Genomic DNA, 21,515 nt, shown 5'->3' with positions numbered 1-21,515 from the left:
GTATATTAGACGGAGCCTCAGAATCCTTGCCTCCAAAGAGCCACCCGGTTTAACCCTTTCCAGGATGAATCTGTTTGTTTTCCTGGCAGTCCATGGTATTCTCAATACTCTTCTCCAGCACCACAGCTCAAAGGCATCAATTCTCCTTCTGTCCTCCTTGGTCATTGTCCAACTCTCCGATGCATAACAAGTGATTGCAAAGACCATGGCCTGTATCAGACGCACCTTAGTCTCCAGAGAGACACCATTGCTCTTCAGTACTTTGGAGAGGTCCCTAACAGCAGACTTTCCCATGGCAATGCGCCTTTTAATTTCCTGGCTGCTGGTGCCAAGACTGTTGACTATGGAGCCAAGCAGACTAAAGCTGTGTACAATCTCAATCTCTTCACCATCCATCCTGATGCTGCCGATTGGTCCAGTGGTGAGAATCTTTGTCTTCTTGACATTGAGCCTCAATCCATATTGGAGGCTGCAGTCCTTGACCCTCTGCAGCAGGTGCTTCAGGTCCTCTTCAGTTTCAGCAAGCAGGGTTGTGTCATCCACATAATGCAGATTGTTGATAAATCGTCCACCAATCCTGACCCCACATTTCTCCTCATAGAGCCCAGACTCACCGATGATCTGTTCTGCATGCAGGTTAAAAAGGTATGGAGATAGGATGCATTCCTGGCGTACGCCCTTCCCAATTTTGAACCAGGCAGTGTTCCCGTGCTCTGTTCTGATGACTGCCTCCTGGTCCAAGTATAGGTTTCCCATTAGAACAATAAAGTGTTCTGGGATTCCCATTCTTCTCAGAGTCAGCCACAGTTTGTTATGATCTACACAGTCAAATGCCTTTGCATAGTCAATGAAACACAGATAGACATTCCTCTGGTATTCCCTGCTTTCTGCTAAGATCCATCTAACATCAGCTACAATATCCCTAGTTCCACGACCCCTTCTAAACCTATCCTGGCCCTCTGGCAGTTCTCTGCTGATATACTGTTCCAGTCGTTTTTGGATAATCTTCAGTAGAATCTTGCTTGCATGTGAAATCAATGAGATTGTTCTATAGTTTCCATACTCTGTTGGGTCACCTTTCTTTGGGATGGGAACAAATATAGATCTCTTCCAGTCAGTTGGCCAAGTGGTTGTTTTCCAGATTTCTTGGCACAACTTGGTGAGCACGTCCAGGGCAGCATCTGTTAACTGAAATACGTCAATTGGTATACCATCTATTCCTGGGGCCTTATTTTCTTCCATTTCCTTCAAAGCAGCCTGAACATCTTCTTTCATCACCATAGGCAAAAATATAGGTAGAGAAAATGTTTTTTAATAATTTTTTAGTACTTTGTTGGATACTAAAGAGCTATACAGTAACCCAAACCAGTTATTTGGTGAATAAACTATGCTCAGATAACTTTAAAAATATTTCTCAGTTACTTATCTGGTTGAAAACTCTTTTCTACAAATCTGGGTCTTATGTCAAAAGTTCAGTACTTCTATTTACAGATTGTCGACTTTCTCCTCAGAAAGTGTTTTGGTTTGACAAAAATCTTAAATTATTTAGTATTCTGTGTAAGTCTGTCCATTTGTGTCATATTTTAGCTTTATTTGAGTTCTTAATTTTGATAGAAAAACTTTAAGATTCTAGTTTCTAAAAATGCAAATTTGCAAGGTAGCAGATGCTATGGCCCAGTGATTTATGCAAGCTTTAAAATTAACCTTCTGTACCATATAAAACACCCCTTTTTATAACTATGTCATAGAATCCCATATGCTAGCATAGAAGTCAGGTATCTTCCATGGAAGTCTGATGTGTTCCATGTATTTTATTATAATTAAGAAAAATGTCTTTGCTTATTATAAGCTTGACAAAATAAGAGTGATACTATTGCAGATAATGCCATGGCATGTTCTACATTAAATAGGTCTTCAGGTGGCCTGCCAGAAAAAAAAAACTATTCCATTTTGGGTGGTTTGGTTTGGTTTTAGATGTTTTTATCTTGAAATTTTATAGCAATGTATTTTATTTCCAAGGACATTTTTGGCTAGATTATTCCTTCTATAATTAATAGTTTCTTTATTAAACTCTTCATAGACATAAATGCTTTTAAAACTACACTTTTTAAGAAAAATACATAACCACTTAAACCTTTTGCCATATTGAAAATTTGAAAAGACTCAAAGATGTATACATTTTTATATTTTCTATTTTTATATAAATAGCTCTAAAAGTGTTTAGTGACATTTTATGTCTGTGAGAAGCAGCGAATAAACCATGGACTGCTGAAAGAATAAGTGAATCTTTGCTGGAGGAAGTGCAATAAGGATACTCCTTAGAGGCAAGAATGATGACAATTCATTTCACATACTTTCAGCATGTTGTCAGGAGGTACCAGTGCTTGGAAAAAGGCATTCCACTAGGAACAAATAAAAGGTCAGTGAAAGAGAAGACACTCAGAGAGCTCGAGTGATGCAGGGACTACAACATCAAGCTGACGAATGGAAAAGACTGCGAAGATGCGGCAAGAGAGGCAAGCTTTTCACATGCTCTTTGTAGGATCCACGAGTTACCATCAGCTTTGCAGGAAAGGTGTAAAGGACTAGTTCTAAAAAGGTGATCATAGGAAGTCTGTACCCTCATGCAGCCTGTATCATAGTTAAGGAGGAGGGAAACAACCATCTACTGGGTAAATAGGTAGCAAGGTAAAATGTTGTGTCTTTGTCTTTTGCTTTGCCATCCTCTTCTGCTTGTATCTCGTCCCATTTAATATAATCCAGTGGTTTGAAGCTCTATCAAGATAAAGGAAAAGAAGATATTTAGCTAATAAAACAAAAAGGAATGTTAGCAAACTGTATCAATGACAAGTATACTCCTGTGTTGTGCTATCATTTTTCATCCATTAAATAACAGGGTGGAAGTGAGTTAGTGTTCATACTTTGTGAAGCTGAGGTATGGTAAGGTCGGTGACTTGACACTGCCTATCATGGCTCAGTGGATGGAAACATTCCACAACCTTGATCTGAATGAAATTCTTCTTGATTTTCTTTACACTTTGTGACTATCCTTGGACCATAATTTACGTTCAAAAATAAGAAAACCAATCTTTGTATATTTTTAAGCCAAACCTTGAAAATCTACTCTACAGTAGTTTTGACAGTATTTGAAAAATCATTGATCTTAAACTTACATAAAATCTTCCATATATTTGCCAGTTGACAAAGATTTATAGATGATACAAAATGAAAATAATATCCGAAACCTAACTCTTCCCATTCCCTTTTTTATATAACCGTCATAGTGGGGTGAGGGTCAGAAGGAGAAGGCCCTTGACATGTATAGCATTGTCACGCATTTTTTTAATTGAAGACTCCAGTGACACTTTTTTAATTTGTCATATTTGTTTCAATTATTCAATAAATAATGCTTCCATGTATCAGACTCTGAGACTAGAATTCTGAGTAAGATAGATGTAGCTTCCCCCTCATAAATCATGTAGATAGATAATTTAAAAATTCCTCAAAAATAGACAATCACTATATGTTGTTGTTGTTATGTCCTGTCTCATCCCTGACTCATAATGACTTGGGGGCTTAACCCCAATCCCTTACCATCCCCACAACCACAATTAAATATTATAATACAATAATCGATGTGGTTGGACTGTATAATGTATTGAGAAGATGGAAAGAATAATCTATAGTTTGAAAGAGGATGGACAAAAGGACATCTAAGTGTACACTTATGGCACAGGTAAGTTACTCAACAAAAGAAATATATGCTGAAAAGCACACAAGTAAAAGAGAGTAGTACAAGAAAATAAATGTAAATTGCAGAAGTCCAGGTGAAATAGAGGCTGAGAGATATGACACAGAGTAATGGGTAAATCATAAGTGAGATTGTTGTTATTGTTATGTGCTGTTGACTTGGAATCGAATCATAACTGACTCATCAAATTAAGAATTTTAATTTATATTCTGAGAGAGTAAATACTGAAGTCATGGAAAGGTGATAGAAATAATATCAAGCAGCTTAATTGCATTGAATAGAATGGAGCAAGCTATCATGCTCAGTGTCTCTAAAGGATGTATTTATGTGTTTGCATGTGGTGTGTGTTTATATAAAGTTTACAGAAAGAATCTGGTTAGTTCCAGGTCTAAGGGCCAGACTTCCAGAGAGAGAGTTCTCCTGACGCATAGCTGAGAAGGCTGATGATCATTAGGTTCACAGGTAATATGGCAGACCACAAGCTCAAGTTCAAGAACTGGATCTCGAATCCATAATGAGCAAAAATAAGACAGTTTTACCAAATTTCCAAACATGTATAATGTAGGTCATAGCCTTGATTAAATTCCCTTCCAACCGATTCACAGCTCCTAGCAGAGCTCATCATCAAAGTTACTACATTTTGTAAGATAACACCAAGGAAATTGTTCTATCGGATTTCAGCAAGGGAAATCTTATGTTACTTCTGATCTCATCAAGTGAATAACTGTATCATTACTATCAAACTAGAGAATCATAAACAGGTGAATTAATAAAAAATTAATCATCACAAGGCCTAAATAAAACATTTTCATTTTAGTAGAGGGAAAATTGATACCTTTGAGCTGTGGTGCTGGAGAAGAGTGTTGACTGCTAGGAGAACAAACAGTTTCATCCTGGAAAAGGTGAAACCAGGCTGATCCTTGGAGGCAAGTATGCTAACGCTTCATCTGTCATACTTTCGACATGCTGCTAAGTTGGACCAGTCCTTGGAGAGGGATGTCATACTTGGGAAGGTGGAGGGACAGCACAAGAGAGGAAGACCCTCAATGAGATGGATTGATTCAATGACTGGGGATAATAGAGGTAATAGAGGTAGGTGTGTCAGAGACAGGAAGACTGGCACATGGTGGAGGGTAGAGCAGGGTTTAGGGCTGTTGTACATAGGGTCGCTATGAGTCACAGGTAACTCAAAGACATATTAACAAAAAACAACCATCTCAGAGGAAGATGATGATTGAATGAACTAGAGAAAGATAAGCAGTATTTACCAGGTAAAAAGGCTCTTTGATGGATTAGTGTACAGGTAAAGGAAAAGTAAGTTATAAGAATGGGCCCTAAATTCCTTATTAAACTAAATAGGTTAAATATGTTAAAAAAATAGCCATCAATTTATCTTTGGACTTGTTGAATTTAACTGTATGTAAAATAGAGTTGCCTGCTTACCATAGATGTAAAGCACAAATTTAGGAAGAAAGAGGTAGATAAAAAATGACTTTGGAAAGCAAATGGAAAATGAAACAGGGAGGATGGTTATAAACAAATTTATCACATTCCCTCGATCTAAGATAGTCACACCAAAAAATTGAGAGACAGAAAGGCAGATATTGGCAGAGAGGTCAACGATATCAAAGAAAGAGAGGGCAGAAGGGGGAAAAGACGGGAAACTCCATGGAGTCAAAAGAACTTTGCCATAGGCGGGGAACCCCCCCCAAAAAAAACCAAACAAAAAAAAACCAAACAACAACCAAAAAAACCCCATACTAAGATGGCTGTAAGGACAGACTGGTCTCAAAAATTTATCATTTCCTTAAAATATCAGGAAATTAATATAAAATGCCAAACCCACTTCTATCAATTCTGTTCTCATAGTGACCCAAAAGGACAAAGAAAATTTTCCCCAGGGGTTTTCCACCAGAGTTCCTAATCATTATTGAATAGCGTGAATCCCAGGCGTGTAGCTGTGAGAACGAGTTGCTGGAGAGGTGTGGAACTGTAAACCACTGCAGATGAAGCTGTGCCTGGTCTTGGAATGTGGGCATTAAAGGGTCACCAGGAATCTTTAACTATCTGGGCAGCAAAGGGAGATGAAAAACAATACAGCCAAGAGTAAACACCTGAAAAAATTAACCAACCTCATCAGAGGGTATATAAATGATAATAATGCATACACACAGGATGTGACTTGGACAAATGGTGTTAAACTCTCAGAATTAAAGTTATTTCTATTATGAATCTATTTAACTTTTTATATGTTTTTGTTAGAATGGTTTGGTTTTTCTTTTTGTAATTAACTGATTAAGTTAAGTATTGGGCCAGTAACAGACAGGTGGGAAGTATAACCTCACCAGCCACTCTTCTAAAAAAAAAAATGTATCTTTCACCATTAAAATTTCTATCTTTAGAAACAAATGGAAGTTTGCCTGGTCTTGGTATTGACAGTGGCTAGTATAGGATTCAGAGCTGTGTTTAAATTTTCAAGATCTTTCATTCTCTCATTCTGTTTTCTCATTGCTGTTTTTGTTTAGGATAAGAGTTATTTTCTTACTGAACACCAGTCTTTTCGAAAGGACTTTAACCCTTGTGCTGTTGTATGCTGAATTCTTTAATATAGAAGGTTATGGAGCAGAATTTAGAGAGCAGAATGTTTATTAGAAATGCCCTGGGATCAACACCTTTGCCACTGAATGGAAAGAAATAGAATTAAGCAAAAGGAGAAGGTGAACTATGATGAAGACAGGATGATCTTCATGTATCCCATGGGGATTTCTGAATAAAATTGCTCTAAAAAAAAAATTGAAAAAGTGATCTTAGATTGGACCTTTCTACTCTTTTTAAGCTTCTGATTTAAGCTATTTTGAAGGGATTTAATTTCTAGGGTTAAGTGGATTTCTGCCTCAAAACATATATATATATTATGCTTTGTGCAAAGCTGCTATAATAGTTCAAGATATTTGACTGTTGAGAAGGTCAAGCTCTAGTGGTCTAATCAGTAAGCATTGCAGTGCCAAGCCAAAAGTGAACATTTCGAATGTGCCCTCTGCTCCACAAGAAAAAGATGAACTATTTTATGCAATGTGTGTTCCAGTCTCTGAAAACCCACTGGAGGATGTGCTATGATTCTGTTCAGAGCCACTGACACATAACAAAATCAACAATGAAAAGATCAGTGGTTAGAATGGACCTGTTTGTCTCCGAAAGAATGATGAGGGAGTCTTCTGTTAATATCTGTTGTAGTTGGGTGCTGTGGCGTTGACTCTAACTCATAGCATGCACAGGTTAATTATTCAATGTGGCTTCTCTAGCAATCGACTTTTCCTTTGCCCGTATAGCTGATATTCAAATGTGGGGTGTTTGTGGCCTCTTCAAGGGGATTGGGTAGCTTGCTAACAATTTAAACAAAGTAAAGTACGTCTTTTAAGTGGAAACACGCTAAAACACTGTGTAGACTGCTGAAGATGAAATTGTTCAATTTTGCCATTTTGTAAGGCTTAAATTAAGCATGTTCAGAGAAACAGCAATGTCACTGGTGTCAAGAAAGGAGAATTCGAGAAGTATAGAATGTTCTTTTGGGCCATAGATTCTTGCAAGCAAGAGACAGCTATGATTACAAAAAAGACACAGCTGTAACAGTTATTATTGTGTACAGTTGCATTGGAATCAATCCACAGATGATTCACCAGTGCGTTTTCAGAATCAGTAACTCACACAGGAGGAGATTGTCCATATACCCCCCACAGAGCAGGTGATGGTTTTGAACCACATGCTTTTGGGATTGCAGCACAGCTTCTTACCACTAGACCACCTGAGCTCCATAGCACCAGCAGAGGTGGCAGAAAACCAGACAGATGTGATAAAGAGCTGAACTAGAACTGACACCCCAAAGAGCCAGAGCATAGCATCTTGGCCTAGGCTTACTGGGAAACACAACTTTGATGAAAGAAAGGATTTGAACAACTTGCTGCAAAAGATTGGAGACTACAGCCTTCGCTATGGATCACAACTCAACATCAAGATGACAAAAATCCCCCCACTGAACGAACAAGCAACATCATGACAGATAGAGATGAAACAGAAATTGTGAACGACTGCATTTTGCTTAGATCCATAATCAACCATTAGTGCCAGCAGTCAGGAGATCAGGAGGTGTACAGTATTGGGAAATTCTGCTGCCAGGGACCTCTTCAAAGTACTGATGAGCAGTTTAAAGCCTGATTCAAGCTATAATCTTTTCAGTCACCTGCTATCTAGCTGAGAGCTGGATAATAAATGAACAAGGATGACAGAGGAATTCATACCTTTGAGTTTCTGTATTGGGGAAGAGTACTGGGTATCTCATGGACTGCTAAAAGAACAGACATGTCTTATAGAAAGTATGACCAGAGTGTTCCATGGAGGCAACAGTGAGGCTCTGTCTCACATACTTTGGACATGTTTTTTCCCAGGAAAGAAACATCATGCATAGAATGATGGAGGATCAATGAAAGAGTAGAAGATCACTAGCAAGATGAACTGATACAGTGACTGCAGCAATGGGCTAAAGTGTGTGGGAGATGATATGGATGCTACAGGATAGGACATCGTTCAGATCTATTGTCCATGGGATCAAAGTAACTTGTATATAACTTGACAGCACCTAATAACAACAACTAGAGGAATGGGGGAAGGAGAAACAGTGGAACTAAAGGTTAACACTGGCCTAGAGTTGTATGATAAGGCCCAGAGCTATGAAGCTGAAAGACTTAGAAAGGCTTGCCTTTGAGCAGGCATGGGAAAAACTGCCTTGACTGAAGAATGATATCGTGAGTTGTTCTGACATTAATCATAATCAGTCATTGTCAGGTGCCAACCATATAAACAAAAGATCTGAGTCATGTTCTATCCTGTGCCATCCTTATTCTTCCTGATACACAAGAGCCCATTGAGGCGGTCACTATGGCAATCCACATGGCTGAAGGTCTTCCGCTACTTCACTGACCCTCCACCATTTACAGAATTATGCCCCTTTTCAAGGAATAGCCTCTGCTAGAAACATGCCCAAAGTATGTGAGGTAAAACCTCAACATTCTTGCCTCCAAAGATCACTCCTGCTGCACCCTCTCCACAACATATCTGTTTGTTTTCTTGGCTATTCATGTGATGTTCAGTGCTATTCTTCAACACCACATCTCAAAGGCATCAATTCTTTTTGTCATCCTTATTCATTGTTCTCAGATGCATAACAAGTGATCAGAAAGACTATAGCTTGAATCAGATGCACCTTAGTTCTCAAAGTGATATCATTGCTCTTCAATAATTTGTAGAGGTCCATAACTGAAGATTTTCCCAGTGCTATCTATGTGTCTCCTTCTTTCCTGACTGCTGGTGATAATTGTGCATCCAAGAAGATTAAATTGCTGAGTTTCCATCTCCTCTTCATCCATCATGATGTTCCCTATCAGTCTAGTGGTTAGAATCTTTGTTTTCTTGGCATTGAGATACAATCTATACTGAAGACTGCATTCCTTGATCTTCTGCAACAAGTGCTTGAAGTCCTCCACACTTTCAGCAAGCAAGGTTGTGTCGCCTGCATAACAAAGGTTATTGATGAATCTCCCTCCAATTCTTTTTTTTTTTTTTTCTCAGACTGCGTCCTCTCCCTCTTCCTCTCCCATGATGGGAGAGAAGAACTATCATCAATGGCAAGTATCTCCCTCCAATTCTGATGCCATACTCCTCCTCATAGAATCCAGCTTCTCGAATAATACCACCATAACCCATTCTATCCTCAATTGTAAACCATGTGGTGTTACCTTCCTCTATTCACACAATTGCATCCTGCTCCAGGTATAGGTTCCACAGTCACATAATTAAGTGCTCTGTGACTCCCATTCTTCTCAATGGCAGCCGCAACTCGTTATGATCCACACAGTAAAATGCATTTGCATAGTCAATAAAGCACAAATAGACATTCTTCTGTTATTCCTTTCTTTTAGCTAGATCAATCTGACATCAGCAATGATATCCCTGGTGCCACAGCTTCTTCTAAACCCTGCTTGAACTTCTGGCAGTCCTCTATTTATTGTTCTACCCATTTTTGAATGATCTTCAGCAGGATTTTGTTAGCATGTGATAGTAATGATATTGTTTGATAATTTCCACTTTCTGTTGGATCACCTTGGGAATGGGCACAAATATGAACCTCTTCCAATCCATTAGCCAGACAGCTGTCCTCCAAATACGCTGTCATAGACTGGTGAGTACATCCAAGGCTGCATCTGTTAACTGAAACAAGTCAATTAGTATTCCATCAATTCTTGGGGCCTATTTTTTTTTTTTTGCCAATGTCTTTAATGCCTTTCTTCTCCATTAGCTTCAGCTCAAGTTCCAGCTCTCTTAATCCAGTATTTCCCTAATAAACCCCAAAATTGTGACTAAGATTCTATGAACATTGTGGTTGTTATTATGTGCTTGTGACTCATGGCAACACTATGTACAAGAGCCCTAAACCTTGCTCTCTCCTGTGTCAACCTCACTCTCTCTGACACACCTACTCCCATTACCCCAATCACTGAATCAATCTATGTCATTGAGGGTCTTCCTTTCTTGTACTCTCCCTCTACCCTCCCAAACATGACGTCTCTCTCCACGGACTGGTTCCTTCTTGCAACATGCCCAAAGTATGTCAGATAAAGCTTCAGAGTCTTTGCCTCCAACAAGAAGCCCGGTTTTACTCTCTCCAGGACAAACCTGTTTGTTCTCCTAGCAGTCCATGGTTATATTCAGTATTCTTCTCCAGCACCACAGCTCAAAGGCATCATTTCTCTTTCTATGATCTCTGGTCATTGTCCAGCTTTCTGACTCAAAGCACGCAATTGCAAAGACTATGGTCTGGATCAGGCGCACCTTAGTCTCCAATCTGATGTCTTTGCCCTTCTGTACTCTGGAGAGGTTCCTGACAGCTGACTTTCCCAATGCAATTTGTCTCTTGATTTCCTGGCACAGTTATGCAAAAAGGAAGCTCTGGTAGAGAGTTGTACTGCTAACTCAAAGGCCATGACTCTCTGGTGTTTTGAACCCACCTGGGGAATCTCTTTCTAGGTGATCTATAGCCTCTGAAAACCTACTGGAATGTCAGCTAAAAGTAATTTCTACTCCATGGCAATGTGTTGGGGGGAGATTTCTGTTTGATTGATTAATGTAACAGAGAGAGCCATGAGAGGGACAAGTGGTGTTAAAATTGATAGAAGAAGGTACAGTAGTGTGGTGATGACTTCATAAATATGTTTATGGCATTGAAGTCTATGGGGGAGAGAATAGTCTAAAAGTATTATATTTTTGGGCATTATTTTTATCGTAGGAGTATGCAGTGAGGGTTCCAAAGAGGATTATATTTGGGGGTGGGGGGTGGGGTTTGGGGAGGTGCGGGGGGATTGTGTACCAATGAGGGAGTTTTTCTTTTGCTTTTCAAGGAGAGGAGCAAAAGGGGGGGGAGGGGTTTGTGCGGGGAGAAGGGTGCAACAATGAATGAATGGAATCCCAAAATCTCTGTAGATGTTCATTGAAATGAAAAATAAACAACTTAAATTAAAAAAAAAGCAAAATGCAAAAAAAAAAAATAAAGAATGGATTTGAGTTGTTAATGTGATTGCTGTTTTCGTTTTGGTTTTTGGTGGGTTTTTTTAGTTTTTTGTTTTTTTTTTTATTCCTGTTGTGTATTGTTGAACCAGATCTTACTGACACAGGAGGAGATTGCCCCTCCTTCTCCAGCAGAGCATCTGCTGGATTCAAACCTCTCACCTTTGGCAGCTTCTTGTCACGAGGCCACCAGAGCTCCCTTGTTAATGTGGTTTGACAACTGTTCTTCCTGCTTGTGGAAGTCATTATTAGTGGAAGTCAGACTCTGCTGGTTGCAACACTGGCTACACTTTTTACAGAAATGCTGTGGGCAGATCTACTTTTTCTGAAGAGTTGCTATGAGACAGAATCAACTTAGTGAGTTTTGGGTTTTGGTATCGTAAGTAGAGGAAAACCTAGTCACGCAACATTTAAAATATTTCTTTTCTACCCAAAAGATCTGCAGTTTGAATGAACCATCTATTCCATGGAAGGAAACTGTGGAAGTCTGCTTCCATAAAGATTTACAACCGTGCAAACCATACGGGAAATCCTCTCCTGGATTGTAGGTTTACTATGAGTCAGAATTAGTGACTATGGGTTTGTTTTGAATCACAAGTGGATTGAAATATTTGTCTTCTGAGATATGAACAATTTATACATGTTATAAGAACACGAATGTTATGTTTTGACATACAAGTGTTAACATTTTTCATGCTTTATATATAATGAATTAAAATTTAAGTCAAATTAATGATTTGTTGCAAATAGACCAAGGATTAAGTATAAGGATACTAAATAGATCAGTAAGTACAAATAGGCTATTCACTCCTATGGGATGCTAATAAATTACAAATGAAAGTTATAATATTTTGCTTTTAATTTGTTCAATCAAAGTTCTGCAACATGAATATTTTATAGTTCCTTTTCCCAAATGTGACATTTTTAACCCATGAATGAAGTTATTTTAACCCATGAATGAAGTTATTCTATATGTTTAAGCAAAGAAAAAATTATAGGCCAAAATTCATTATGCAACAGTGTACTTCTAAAGTTGTCAAGCTAAGGTATCTTTTAAATAGTATCTCTTCTGTGAATATAGAATTATATAGTAAAGAAAACAAATACTAATGATAATATTTGTGGTTATTTTATGTTAATAAAAACTATATGTGAGGCTCTATTTTCTCACATCCTTAATTAGTTAAGATATTATTATTACAGAGTTGGTTTTGTTAAAGACTATTCTAATAGGAAGAAGGATCCAGAGAGAATATTAATCAAGAAAACTGAAAGTCAGTATGCTGTGCAAAGAAACTTTGAAATAAAAATCTGAGCTTCTAATACAAATTATGTAGACAAACAAGTAAGCCTGGACACTGATGTTGGAGAATATAGGTGGCCATGCTTGTATTTTCTCCCTGGTCTGAAATTATCTCAGCAGAGCCAAATGCTCTTAGCAAAAAGCTTCTGAAACTATATTGGTATAAATATTTAACTATCTGTTTTTATCATTACTTCAGTCACAAGACATTTGTGAGAAAATGTGAATAGCATTAATGAGCTTTCTAACACAATAGAAAGTCTAAGGTGAATTTCCAACCCTTCTCCTTGGTTTTTGTTTTTCCTGTATCTGTTTTCATTATAATGACTTATATTCATTTCAGTTATTAAATGATCATTTCATTAATTTAGTCACTCATCATGCTTGCAATACGTGGGAATCTTACATAAGAATGTTAACTGTTTTCTAGAGCTACAGGAACATCTCCAAAGTACTGAAGAGCGACAATGTCAGTCTGAAGACTAAGATGTGCCTGCTCTAGGCCATGGTCTTCACAATTATGTTCTATGCATCAGAAAGCTGGACAATAACTAGGGATGATAGAAGGAGAATTAAAACTTTTGAGCTATGTGCTGGAGAAGTGTGTTGAATATTTTACGGACTGCTAAGAGAACAGGTTCATCCTAGAGAGGGTGAAACTGGGCTGCTCCTTGGAGGCAAGAATTCTGAAACTCCGACTGACATACTTTGGACATGTTGCAAGGAGGGACCAGTCTTTGGAGAGGGACATCATGCTTGGGAGGGTGGAGGGACAGCGTAAGAGAGGAAGACTCTTGATGAAATGGATTGACTCAGTGACTGGGGTAATAAGGATAGGTGTGTCAGAGACAATAAAGTTGGCTCAGGCTAGATCAGGGTTCAGAGCTGTTGTATATAGGGTCACTATGAGTTGCAGGCAGCATGGCGGCATATAACAACAACAACAACAACACATTCTAAAAGAATGACCCACTCCCTCATAGTTGTTGAGTCATAATTGGTTCATAGCTGACCCTCCAGCAGGTTTTCTGAAACTGTAAATCACACAAGAGACTGCCTGTATCTCCCCAGTGCAGCTCCTGAGGGATTGGAACTGCTTCAGAAGCACCACCTTTGCATTAGCAGTGCCACTCTCTACCCACTAGACCTCCAAAGATCCCTTCCTAAAAAAATGTTGTTGCTGTTGTGTACCATTGAGTGGGAACCAACCCACAGATGATCCTCTGGAGGGTCCTTTAAGGCAATTAATCTCACTGGTTGCACATCTTTCTCCTATGGAGCTGCAAGTGCTTTTGGGATTGCATCACAGCTTCTTCACTCTGAAAGAATGACCATATATCATTTTGAAAAGCTTATGTGAATTAAAAAAATACTTAGATTAATTAGACTTATTTCAAATGCTCAATAGTAACGTGTGCCTGGTTACTACTACTTTGGCTGGCATAAATAGAACACCTTCTCACATTACAGAAGTTGTAATGGATAGGTCTGTTCTAAAGGTAAATAGATACAAGTTGATATCTCTGTCATTACGGCACTGAACCGCTAACTTTCCCAGCATGAAATCTCTTTCTCAGGGCTGATTGTTCCTTAAAATATGCCCAAAGTAACTAAGAAACATTTCAACATGCTTGCCTTCAAGGAGCTCTCTAGTTGTACTTCCTACAATACAGATTTGTCCTTTTGGCAGTCCATGGACTGTCAATATTCTTTGCTGATACCACAATTCAAATGCACTGATTCTTCTTTGGTCTTTCTTATTCATTGCCCAACTTCCAGATACAAAGGAAGCATTTGAAAATATCAAGGCATGTATAAACAGAGACTTAGTCTTTACATTGACATCTTGGCTCTTGAGAGTCCAGGATAGATCATTTAAAAAGAGAAGGGATGTCATTTGCATCTGTTTAGTGTGATTGTTTAAGATTGTTTGTCAATATGGCTGTCCTTAATTCTTTGGTTTGGCCATTATGTTACCTGCTGGGAGCAGTCACTCAGCTGAAAAGTACGTTCAAGGGAGTGTCTCTTAACAAAAATTATATATATATATATGTAGTTGTTGTTGTTAATATGTGTTGTTGAGTCACCTGCAACTCATAGCAACCCTATGTACAACATCCCTAAACCCTGCTCTATCCTGTGCCAATCTTATTGTCTCTAACACACTTACTCCTGTAACCCCAGTCACTGAATCAATTCATTTCATCGAGGGTTTTCCTTTCTTGTGCTGTCCATCCACCTTCCCAAGAATGAAGTCTCTCTCCAAGGACTGGTCCCACCTTGCAACGTGTCCAAAGTATGTCAGACAAAGCTTCAGAATCCTTGTCTCCAAGGCATAGCCTGGTTTCATCTTATCATCCTATGATCCAGGCCATAGTCTTTGCAATTACTTGTTATGCATCAGAAAGCTGGGCAATGACTAGGGATGATAGAAAGGGAAATGATACTTTGAGCTGTGGTGCTGGAAAAGAGTATTGAATATACCATGGTCATGCTTGGGAGGGAAGAGGGACAACAACAGAACGGGAAGACCCTCTATGAGGTGGATTGATTCAGTGACTGGGGTATTCGGGATAGGAGTGCCAGAGACAGTGCGATTGGCACAGGACAGAGCAATTTAGGGCTGTTGTACATAGGGTCGCTATGAGTTGCAAGAGACTCGACTGCACATAACACAACAAAATGAGCTGGATCAGGTGAACTTTGATCTCCAAACTGACATCATTGCTCTTTAGGACTTTGCTTTTTGCTCTGTTGGAATCCAGCATCTGTATCATCATCTGAAATTTGTTTCTGTAGACTTGCATCAGTGGCCTGATAATCTTAGATTCTTCAGCCTCAGATGCCAACATCCTACCATCTGACCTATTAATGTTGTGGTCATCAGCCCCCAAAATTTCTTGATTGAAAAGAAGCACTTATCTTGGTGTCCAAGTCCACTAGCTAGCCAGTCTTTAGAAGCCTGTAGGCCATTTTCTTGAGATAAATTCCTGTCTATCTGTACCATGGTTTTGCTCCATTATTTTAGGTTTTCTGTAGGACCTAGTTGAAGTCTCAGAGCAACACATTAAAAAAAAAATATTATTTGAAATGGGTAAAATATAAAGATACCGTGAATGAAGCTTTGAAAGCAAGACTCAGTCTTTTTATTTATCTACAAAATGGGGATCATATTAATTAGTACCTAATTCTTATGGCTTGAGTTTATGAGGGATAGTGAAAATGGGGAAGGATATGCCACGTTCGTTCACAGGGTTACTAAGACTCATAGTAGGCTCAACAGAACTGGAAAACAACAAATTCTTAGGACTGACATAAAAATTTAACTTTTCATTATATGTGAAATACTTAAAATATCTCCTGGCAGTAATCAGAGTTCATAAAATCCATAATTACTATAATTAACATCATTATTCAGATTATTTGTTTGAAGAGATTAGAAAAACCTGGTACTGACTGCAGACCTGGAAACAGAGAAACTTGTTGGAACACAACACAATAGTCAGTGAATATGTAGGAAATTATTAAGCTAAAAATATCCTGGCTCTTCTCTTGATGTTGGTTGGATATGGATGGTGAAAGGAAAAGGATGTTACTTCTCGAAATGTTGTGGGAGATGGAGAGGCTCATAAGCAATAAATGGAAAATAAAAGTTAGCTAAGAATACACAGAGCCAGAGTAGTTCCCGATTTGTACATGTGGATGTGTGCTTTAAACTGGCAGTTATTTCTTTTACAGGCTTGAAAAGAAAACACATTGGAATTATGAAGCTAAAAGAAAACTATCTTTATACTATTTTATGCTATCCCAATAGAATTAAGCTTAAAATTAAAAAGCTGCCAAGAATATCCTAAGACAAACTGTTCTTTTAAGAATTGTAGTCAACTTTTGCAGACTTGAACATTTTGAGTGGTTTGGCTAGAAGTCAACCAAGAATCAAACATCTTAAATGTTTATTCAGGTTGAACTTTTGAACCATTTCATGTTGTTCTTTTATTACTAGACCTTATAGAAGCCAATTCTTCTTATACAACTAAGGCAAATACTGGGAGTTATGGTGGCCTAGTGGTAAGGAGCTATGCTACCAACACAGTGGCATGAGGTTCAAATCCCCGATCTCAGTGATTTACTACTACCTCTAAAAACCTGCTGCAGAGTCAGCTACAGGTTGTGTTTATAGTCAATAGTACACAAGAAGAAAAAAGCTATAACAGCTTCAGTTTAATTTTTAACTTTTTACTCTTACATTAAATAATAAGAGCCCTAAGGTTATAAACTAATCTAGTTGTTGTTGTTGTTAGGCATTGTTGAGTTCAACCCATAGTGACCTCTGAACAACAGATCTGAACCCTGTCCTATTCTGTGCCGTCCTCTCACTTCTTGTCATATTAGAACCCATTGCAGCAGTCATCTTGTCAATCCACCTGGTTGAGGGGCTTCCTCTCTTTCATCGACTATCTGCTTTCCAAGCATCATGACCCTCTCCAAGGAATAGCCTTTCCCACCAACATGCCCAAAATATGTGAGGCAAAGCTTTATCATCTTTGGCTCCAAAAAGCACTCTGGCTGCACTTTCTCCAAGACATATCTGTTTGTTCTTTTGGCATTCCATGGGATGCTCAGTTCTCTTCTCAAACACCACAGTTCGAACACATCAGTTCTTCTTCTGTCATCCTTTTTCATTATCCAGCTCTCAGATGCACAGCAAGTGATTGGAAAGACCATGACTTGAATCAGAAGAACCTTAGTCCTCAAACTGACGTCATTACTTCTCAGTAATTTGGAGAAGTCTCTAAATCTAGACTTTACCAGTGCAATACATCCCTTGATTTCCTGGCTGCTGATACCAAGGGAGTTGATTGTGGATGCAAGTAAGATGAAGTTGTTGACAGTTTCAATCTTTTCTCCATCTATCATGATATTACCTATTGGTCCATCCAGTAGTAAGAATTTTTCTTTTATTGATGTTGAGGTACAATATATATGGAAGGATGTTTTTGCTGATCTTTTGCAACAAGTGCTTCCAGTCCTCCTCACTTTCAGCAAGCAAGGTTGTGTCATCTGTATTACACAAGTTATTGATGAGTCTTCCTCCCATTTGATGCTACAATCTTCTTCATAGAGTCCAGCATATAGATTGAATAGTTATGGAGAGAGAATACAATCCTGACACACCCTTCTTAATTATAAAACTATGTATTGTTCCCTTGCTTGGTTTGCACAACAGCCTAGTAGTCTAGGTACAGGAAATTCAAGAGCACAATTAAATTCTCTGTGACTCCCATTCTTATCAATGTTAGCCATAAATTGTTATGATCTAGACAGTCAAAAACCTTTGCATAGTCAATAAAATGTAAATAGACATTTTTCTGGTATTCTTTACTTTCATCCATCTGACATCAACAGTGATATCCCTGATGCCATGGCCTCTTCTAAGTCTTGCTTGGACTTCTGACAGTTCTCTATGTACTGTTCTAGCCATTTTTTTTTAAGTTAGATCTTTATTTTTATTTATTTTATATTTTATTTTATACTGGTTTACTTACAAAGTTCACATACGTTGTTTTTCACACTGGACCTCTCCTCTTTCCTTTACCAAGCCATCCCTCCACCCATCAGCTGTGTAGAATTTTTAAGAAGCCTGAGAGACAATTTGTGCCAATGGTCATAAAGTTTGCCAAGGACATGTGCTTACACTCTGTTTCACCTGAAAAAATCTTATTCACCTGAATGTTATCTATGCCATACCTTCCCAGTAATACAAAGGGAATCATAAAAATATCTCTAGGAATTTTATCCTGCTGTACAGAAGCCTGGGGAGAAAAAAGTATAATGATTGTCGTCTTTAGGAAGAATCACCTCCAACTATTACCTCTCACCACAACAATATGGGCAGATGCTTTTCCTGCCATTTTATTCAGTCAGACAGTCCCTGCTCCGATACCAGCAGATACAATAAATGACACAAAACTAAAACATTAATCTTCAGCAGCTGAAAATATAATTGGTACTTATATCTACTGTTGTTCATAAAGGTCTAGCCGTTTTTTAATGATCATCAGCAGTATTTTACTTGCATGTGATATTAATGATAGTTTGTTTCCACATTCTGTTGGATCATTTTATTAAGAATAGGATAAAATATGAACCTCTTCTAATCTATTGGCCAGACAGATGCCCTCCAAATTTACTGGCATAAACTGGTTGAGCACATCCAGGGCTATATCTGTTAATTGAAACAAATCAATTGGTATCTTATCGACTCCTGGGCCCTTATCTTCTTGTCAGTGCCTTCAATTCAGTTTCAACTTTCTCCTTCATTATCTTAGGCCTCGGCTTATATGGTACTTCCAGAAATTTTTCAATGTAAGCCAGTATTAATCTAATATAATCTGCCTAAATAGATTATATATAAACTTTGTAAATTGACTAATTCTTTTTTTGTAATTAACTTTAATAATTTTATTTGTGAATTATTGATGACATAGGAACTTCACAATTTTAGAGATCTTTAAAAAAAGCTTTGACGTTTATCTTGCCTAAATCATTGGCAACAACTTTTGTCAAGATTGAATTATGATTCCCCAAAATATATGTGTTGGGTTGACTGGACCATAAATTTCCAAATTTTGTGAAAATCCTATATATCTTAAATCCTGACTTCTGTAATATTGATGCTATAAGGACAGTGCAGGATGAAGCAATATTTCATTTTGTTCTGCACAGGAATGCTGACTCACAACCAACTAGACAGCACCTATCAATAACAACAACAAGATGATGTTAATGAGATTGGATAAGAGGCAATTACATAAGAAAGTAATTATACCACATGATGTGATTTGAAATGTCCCTTTCCTGAGATAAGGGGGTTTCTGTGAGCCTGGCTTACATCATTTTGTCTTACGAGAGATAAAAAGAGAGTGTGGTAGGAGGGCCTCAATATCACCAAAAATTAAGATCCAGAGTAGATAGCATCCTTTGGAACCTGGTGCCTAGGCTAGGAAACTCCTAAAATAGAGACAGAGAGAAAGAACCTTCCAGGTGGGCCTGCACCACAAATTCAAAATTCTAGCCACCTCAGCTCTATGACTCTGCAAGCAAAGAATACCAGAAAGATATTTTCCTGAGCTTTGTTGTGTGGATCATAACAATATGCTAACACTGAGAAGAATGAAATTCCCAGAACTTAATTTTGTTCGTGAGAAACCCATTCACAGACTCAGAAGCAGTTGTCTAACAGAACAAGGGAACACTGCGCTTTAAACATCAGGAAAGATGTGTATCAAGTTTGTAACATTTCTTCATACCCACTCAGTTTGTATGCTAAGTAAATAATTTAAGAAGCATGACTATATGAAGAAGAATGTGGCATCAGGACTGGAGGAAGACACATCAACAAGCTGCATTATGTAGATGATATAACCTTGTTTGCTAAAAGTGAAAAAGAAGCAATTGTTTCAGAAGATCAAAAACTACAACCTTCAAAAAGAATGTTATTTCAACACCAGGAATACAAAAATCTTCACCACTGGATCAACAGGTGATATCATGGTACATAGAAAAAAGATTGACGTGGTGAACAATTCAATTTTACTTGAATCCACAATCAATACCAATGGTAGAATCAATCAAGAAATTTAAAAAAATGTGGTTTTTTTGAAAATCAAAGACCTCTTCAAATTACTAAAGAACAAGGATGTCACTTTAAAGACTAAGGTGTTTTTTATACAAGCTTTGGTATTTTCAATTGCTTCTTATATATCTGAGATGTGGATAATGCATAAGAGTGACTGAAAAAGAATTGATGTCTTTAAGTCGGGGTGTTGGAGAAGAGTCTTCAACTGGTAGACTTCCAAAAGAAAAGACAAATCTGTTTTGGAGGAAGTACAGCCAGAGTGCCTCTTAATGACACTTCATCTCATATACTTTGCACATGTTGTTGGGAAGTGATAGTTCTTTGAAAAAGACATCACATGTTGGAAAAGGGAGAAAGTCAGATAAAGACAAGAAGACCTTCAATGCATTAGATTGACAGGGTAATTGTAATGGCTTATCAGAGATCATGAGGTTAGCCCAGGATGGAGAGAGGTTCAGTTCTGCTGTTCATAGGTTTGCTATCAGTTTAGTGCCCTGAATGGCACCTTGTTGATTTTTTGTGTCACCAAGTCAGAACTGACCCATATCTGATACTCCAACAGATTTTCAGAGGCAGTTAATCACAGGGGTGGAGAATGGCCATCTTTCTCCCATGAGCAGCTAATTGATTGAAATCACATGTCTTCAGATTGGCAGTGCAGCTCCTTACCTCTAGACCACCACACTCCTTATGGCACACACCAGCCACAAACTGAGAGAATATTTTTGTCCATTAATCTCATTCACCGATGGTATTTATGGCATACCTGCACCAGATAGCTAAGGCAACTCTACTACATATTGTGCTGTGCTCGTTGCGCTTGCCATTTGCTGTCAAGATGATTCTAAGTCTTGATGGTCCCATGTGTGCAGAGAGAACATTCCCAGGGTTTTCAAAGCTGAAAACCTTGATGCTTCTGAATGGATTCCAACCAGCAACCTTTGGGCTAACAGTCAAATGTTTAACAATTGCATCACCCAGGGATCCCATTATACTTGAGGCTACCATTTTAACTGTTCTAGTGAAAATTATTCAGGTTACAGCCGAAAAATTTTAAGTCAGAATTTCAGATTATGGAATGTCATCCTGTGTATTTTAAAGGCGTATCACCAGTAAGCTCATATGTTGTTTCATGAAATTCTTCTGTGTCTTCCAATTCCTTTCGATACAGTGACTCAGTATATTCCTTCCATCTTTTTTTAATACTT

The sequence above is a fragment of the Elephantulus edwardii genome, unplaced genomic scaffold (assembly GCF_000299155.1).
Source record: "Elephantulus edwardii isolate Elephantulus edwardi_28Jun2011 unplaced genomic scaffold, EleEdw1.0 scaffold00001, whole genome shotgun sequence".
Taxonomy (NCBI): Eukaryota; Metazoa; Chordata; class Mammalia; order Macroscelidea; family Macroscelididae; genus Elephantulus; species Elephantulus edwardii.
Note: the sequence above shows the minus strand (reverse complement) of the source record.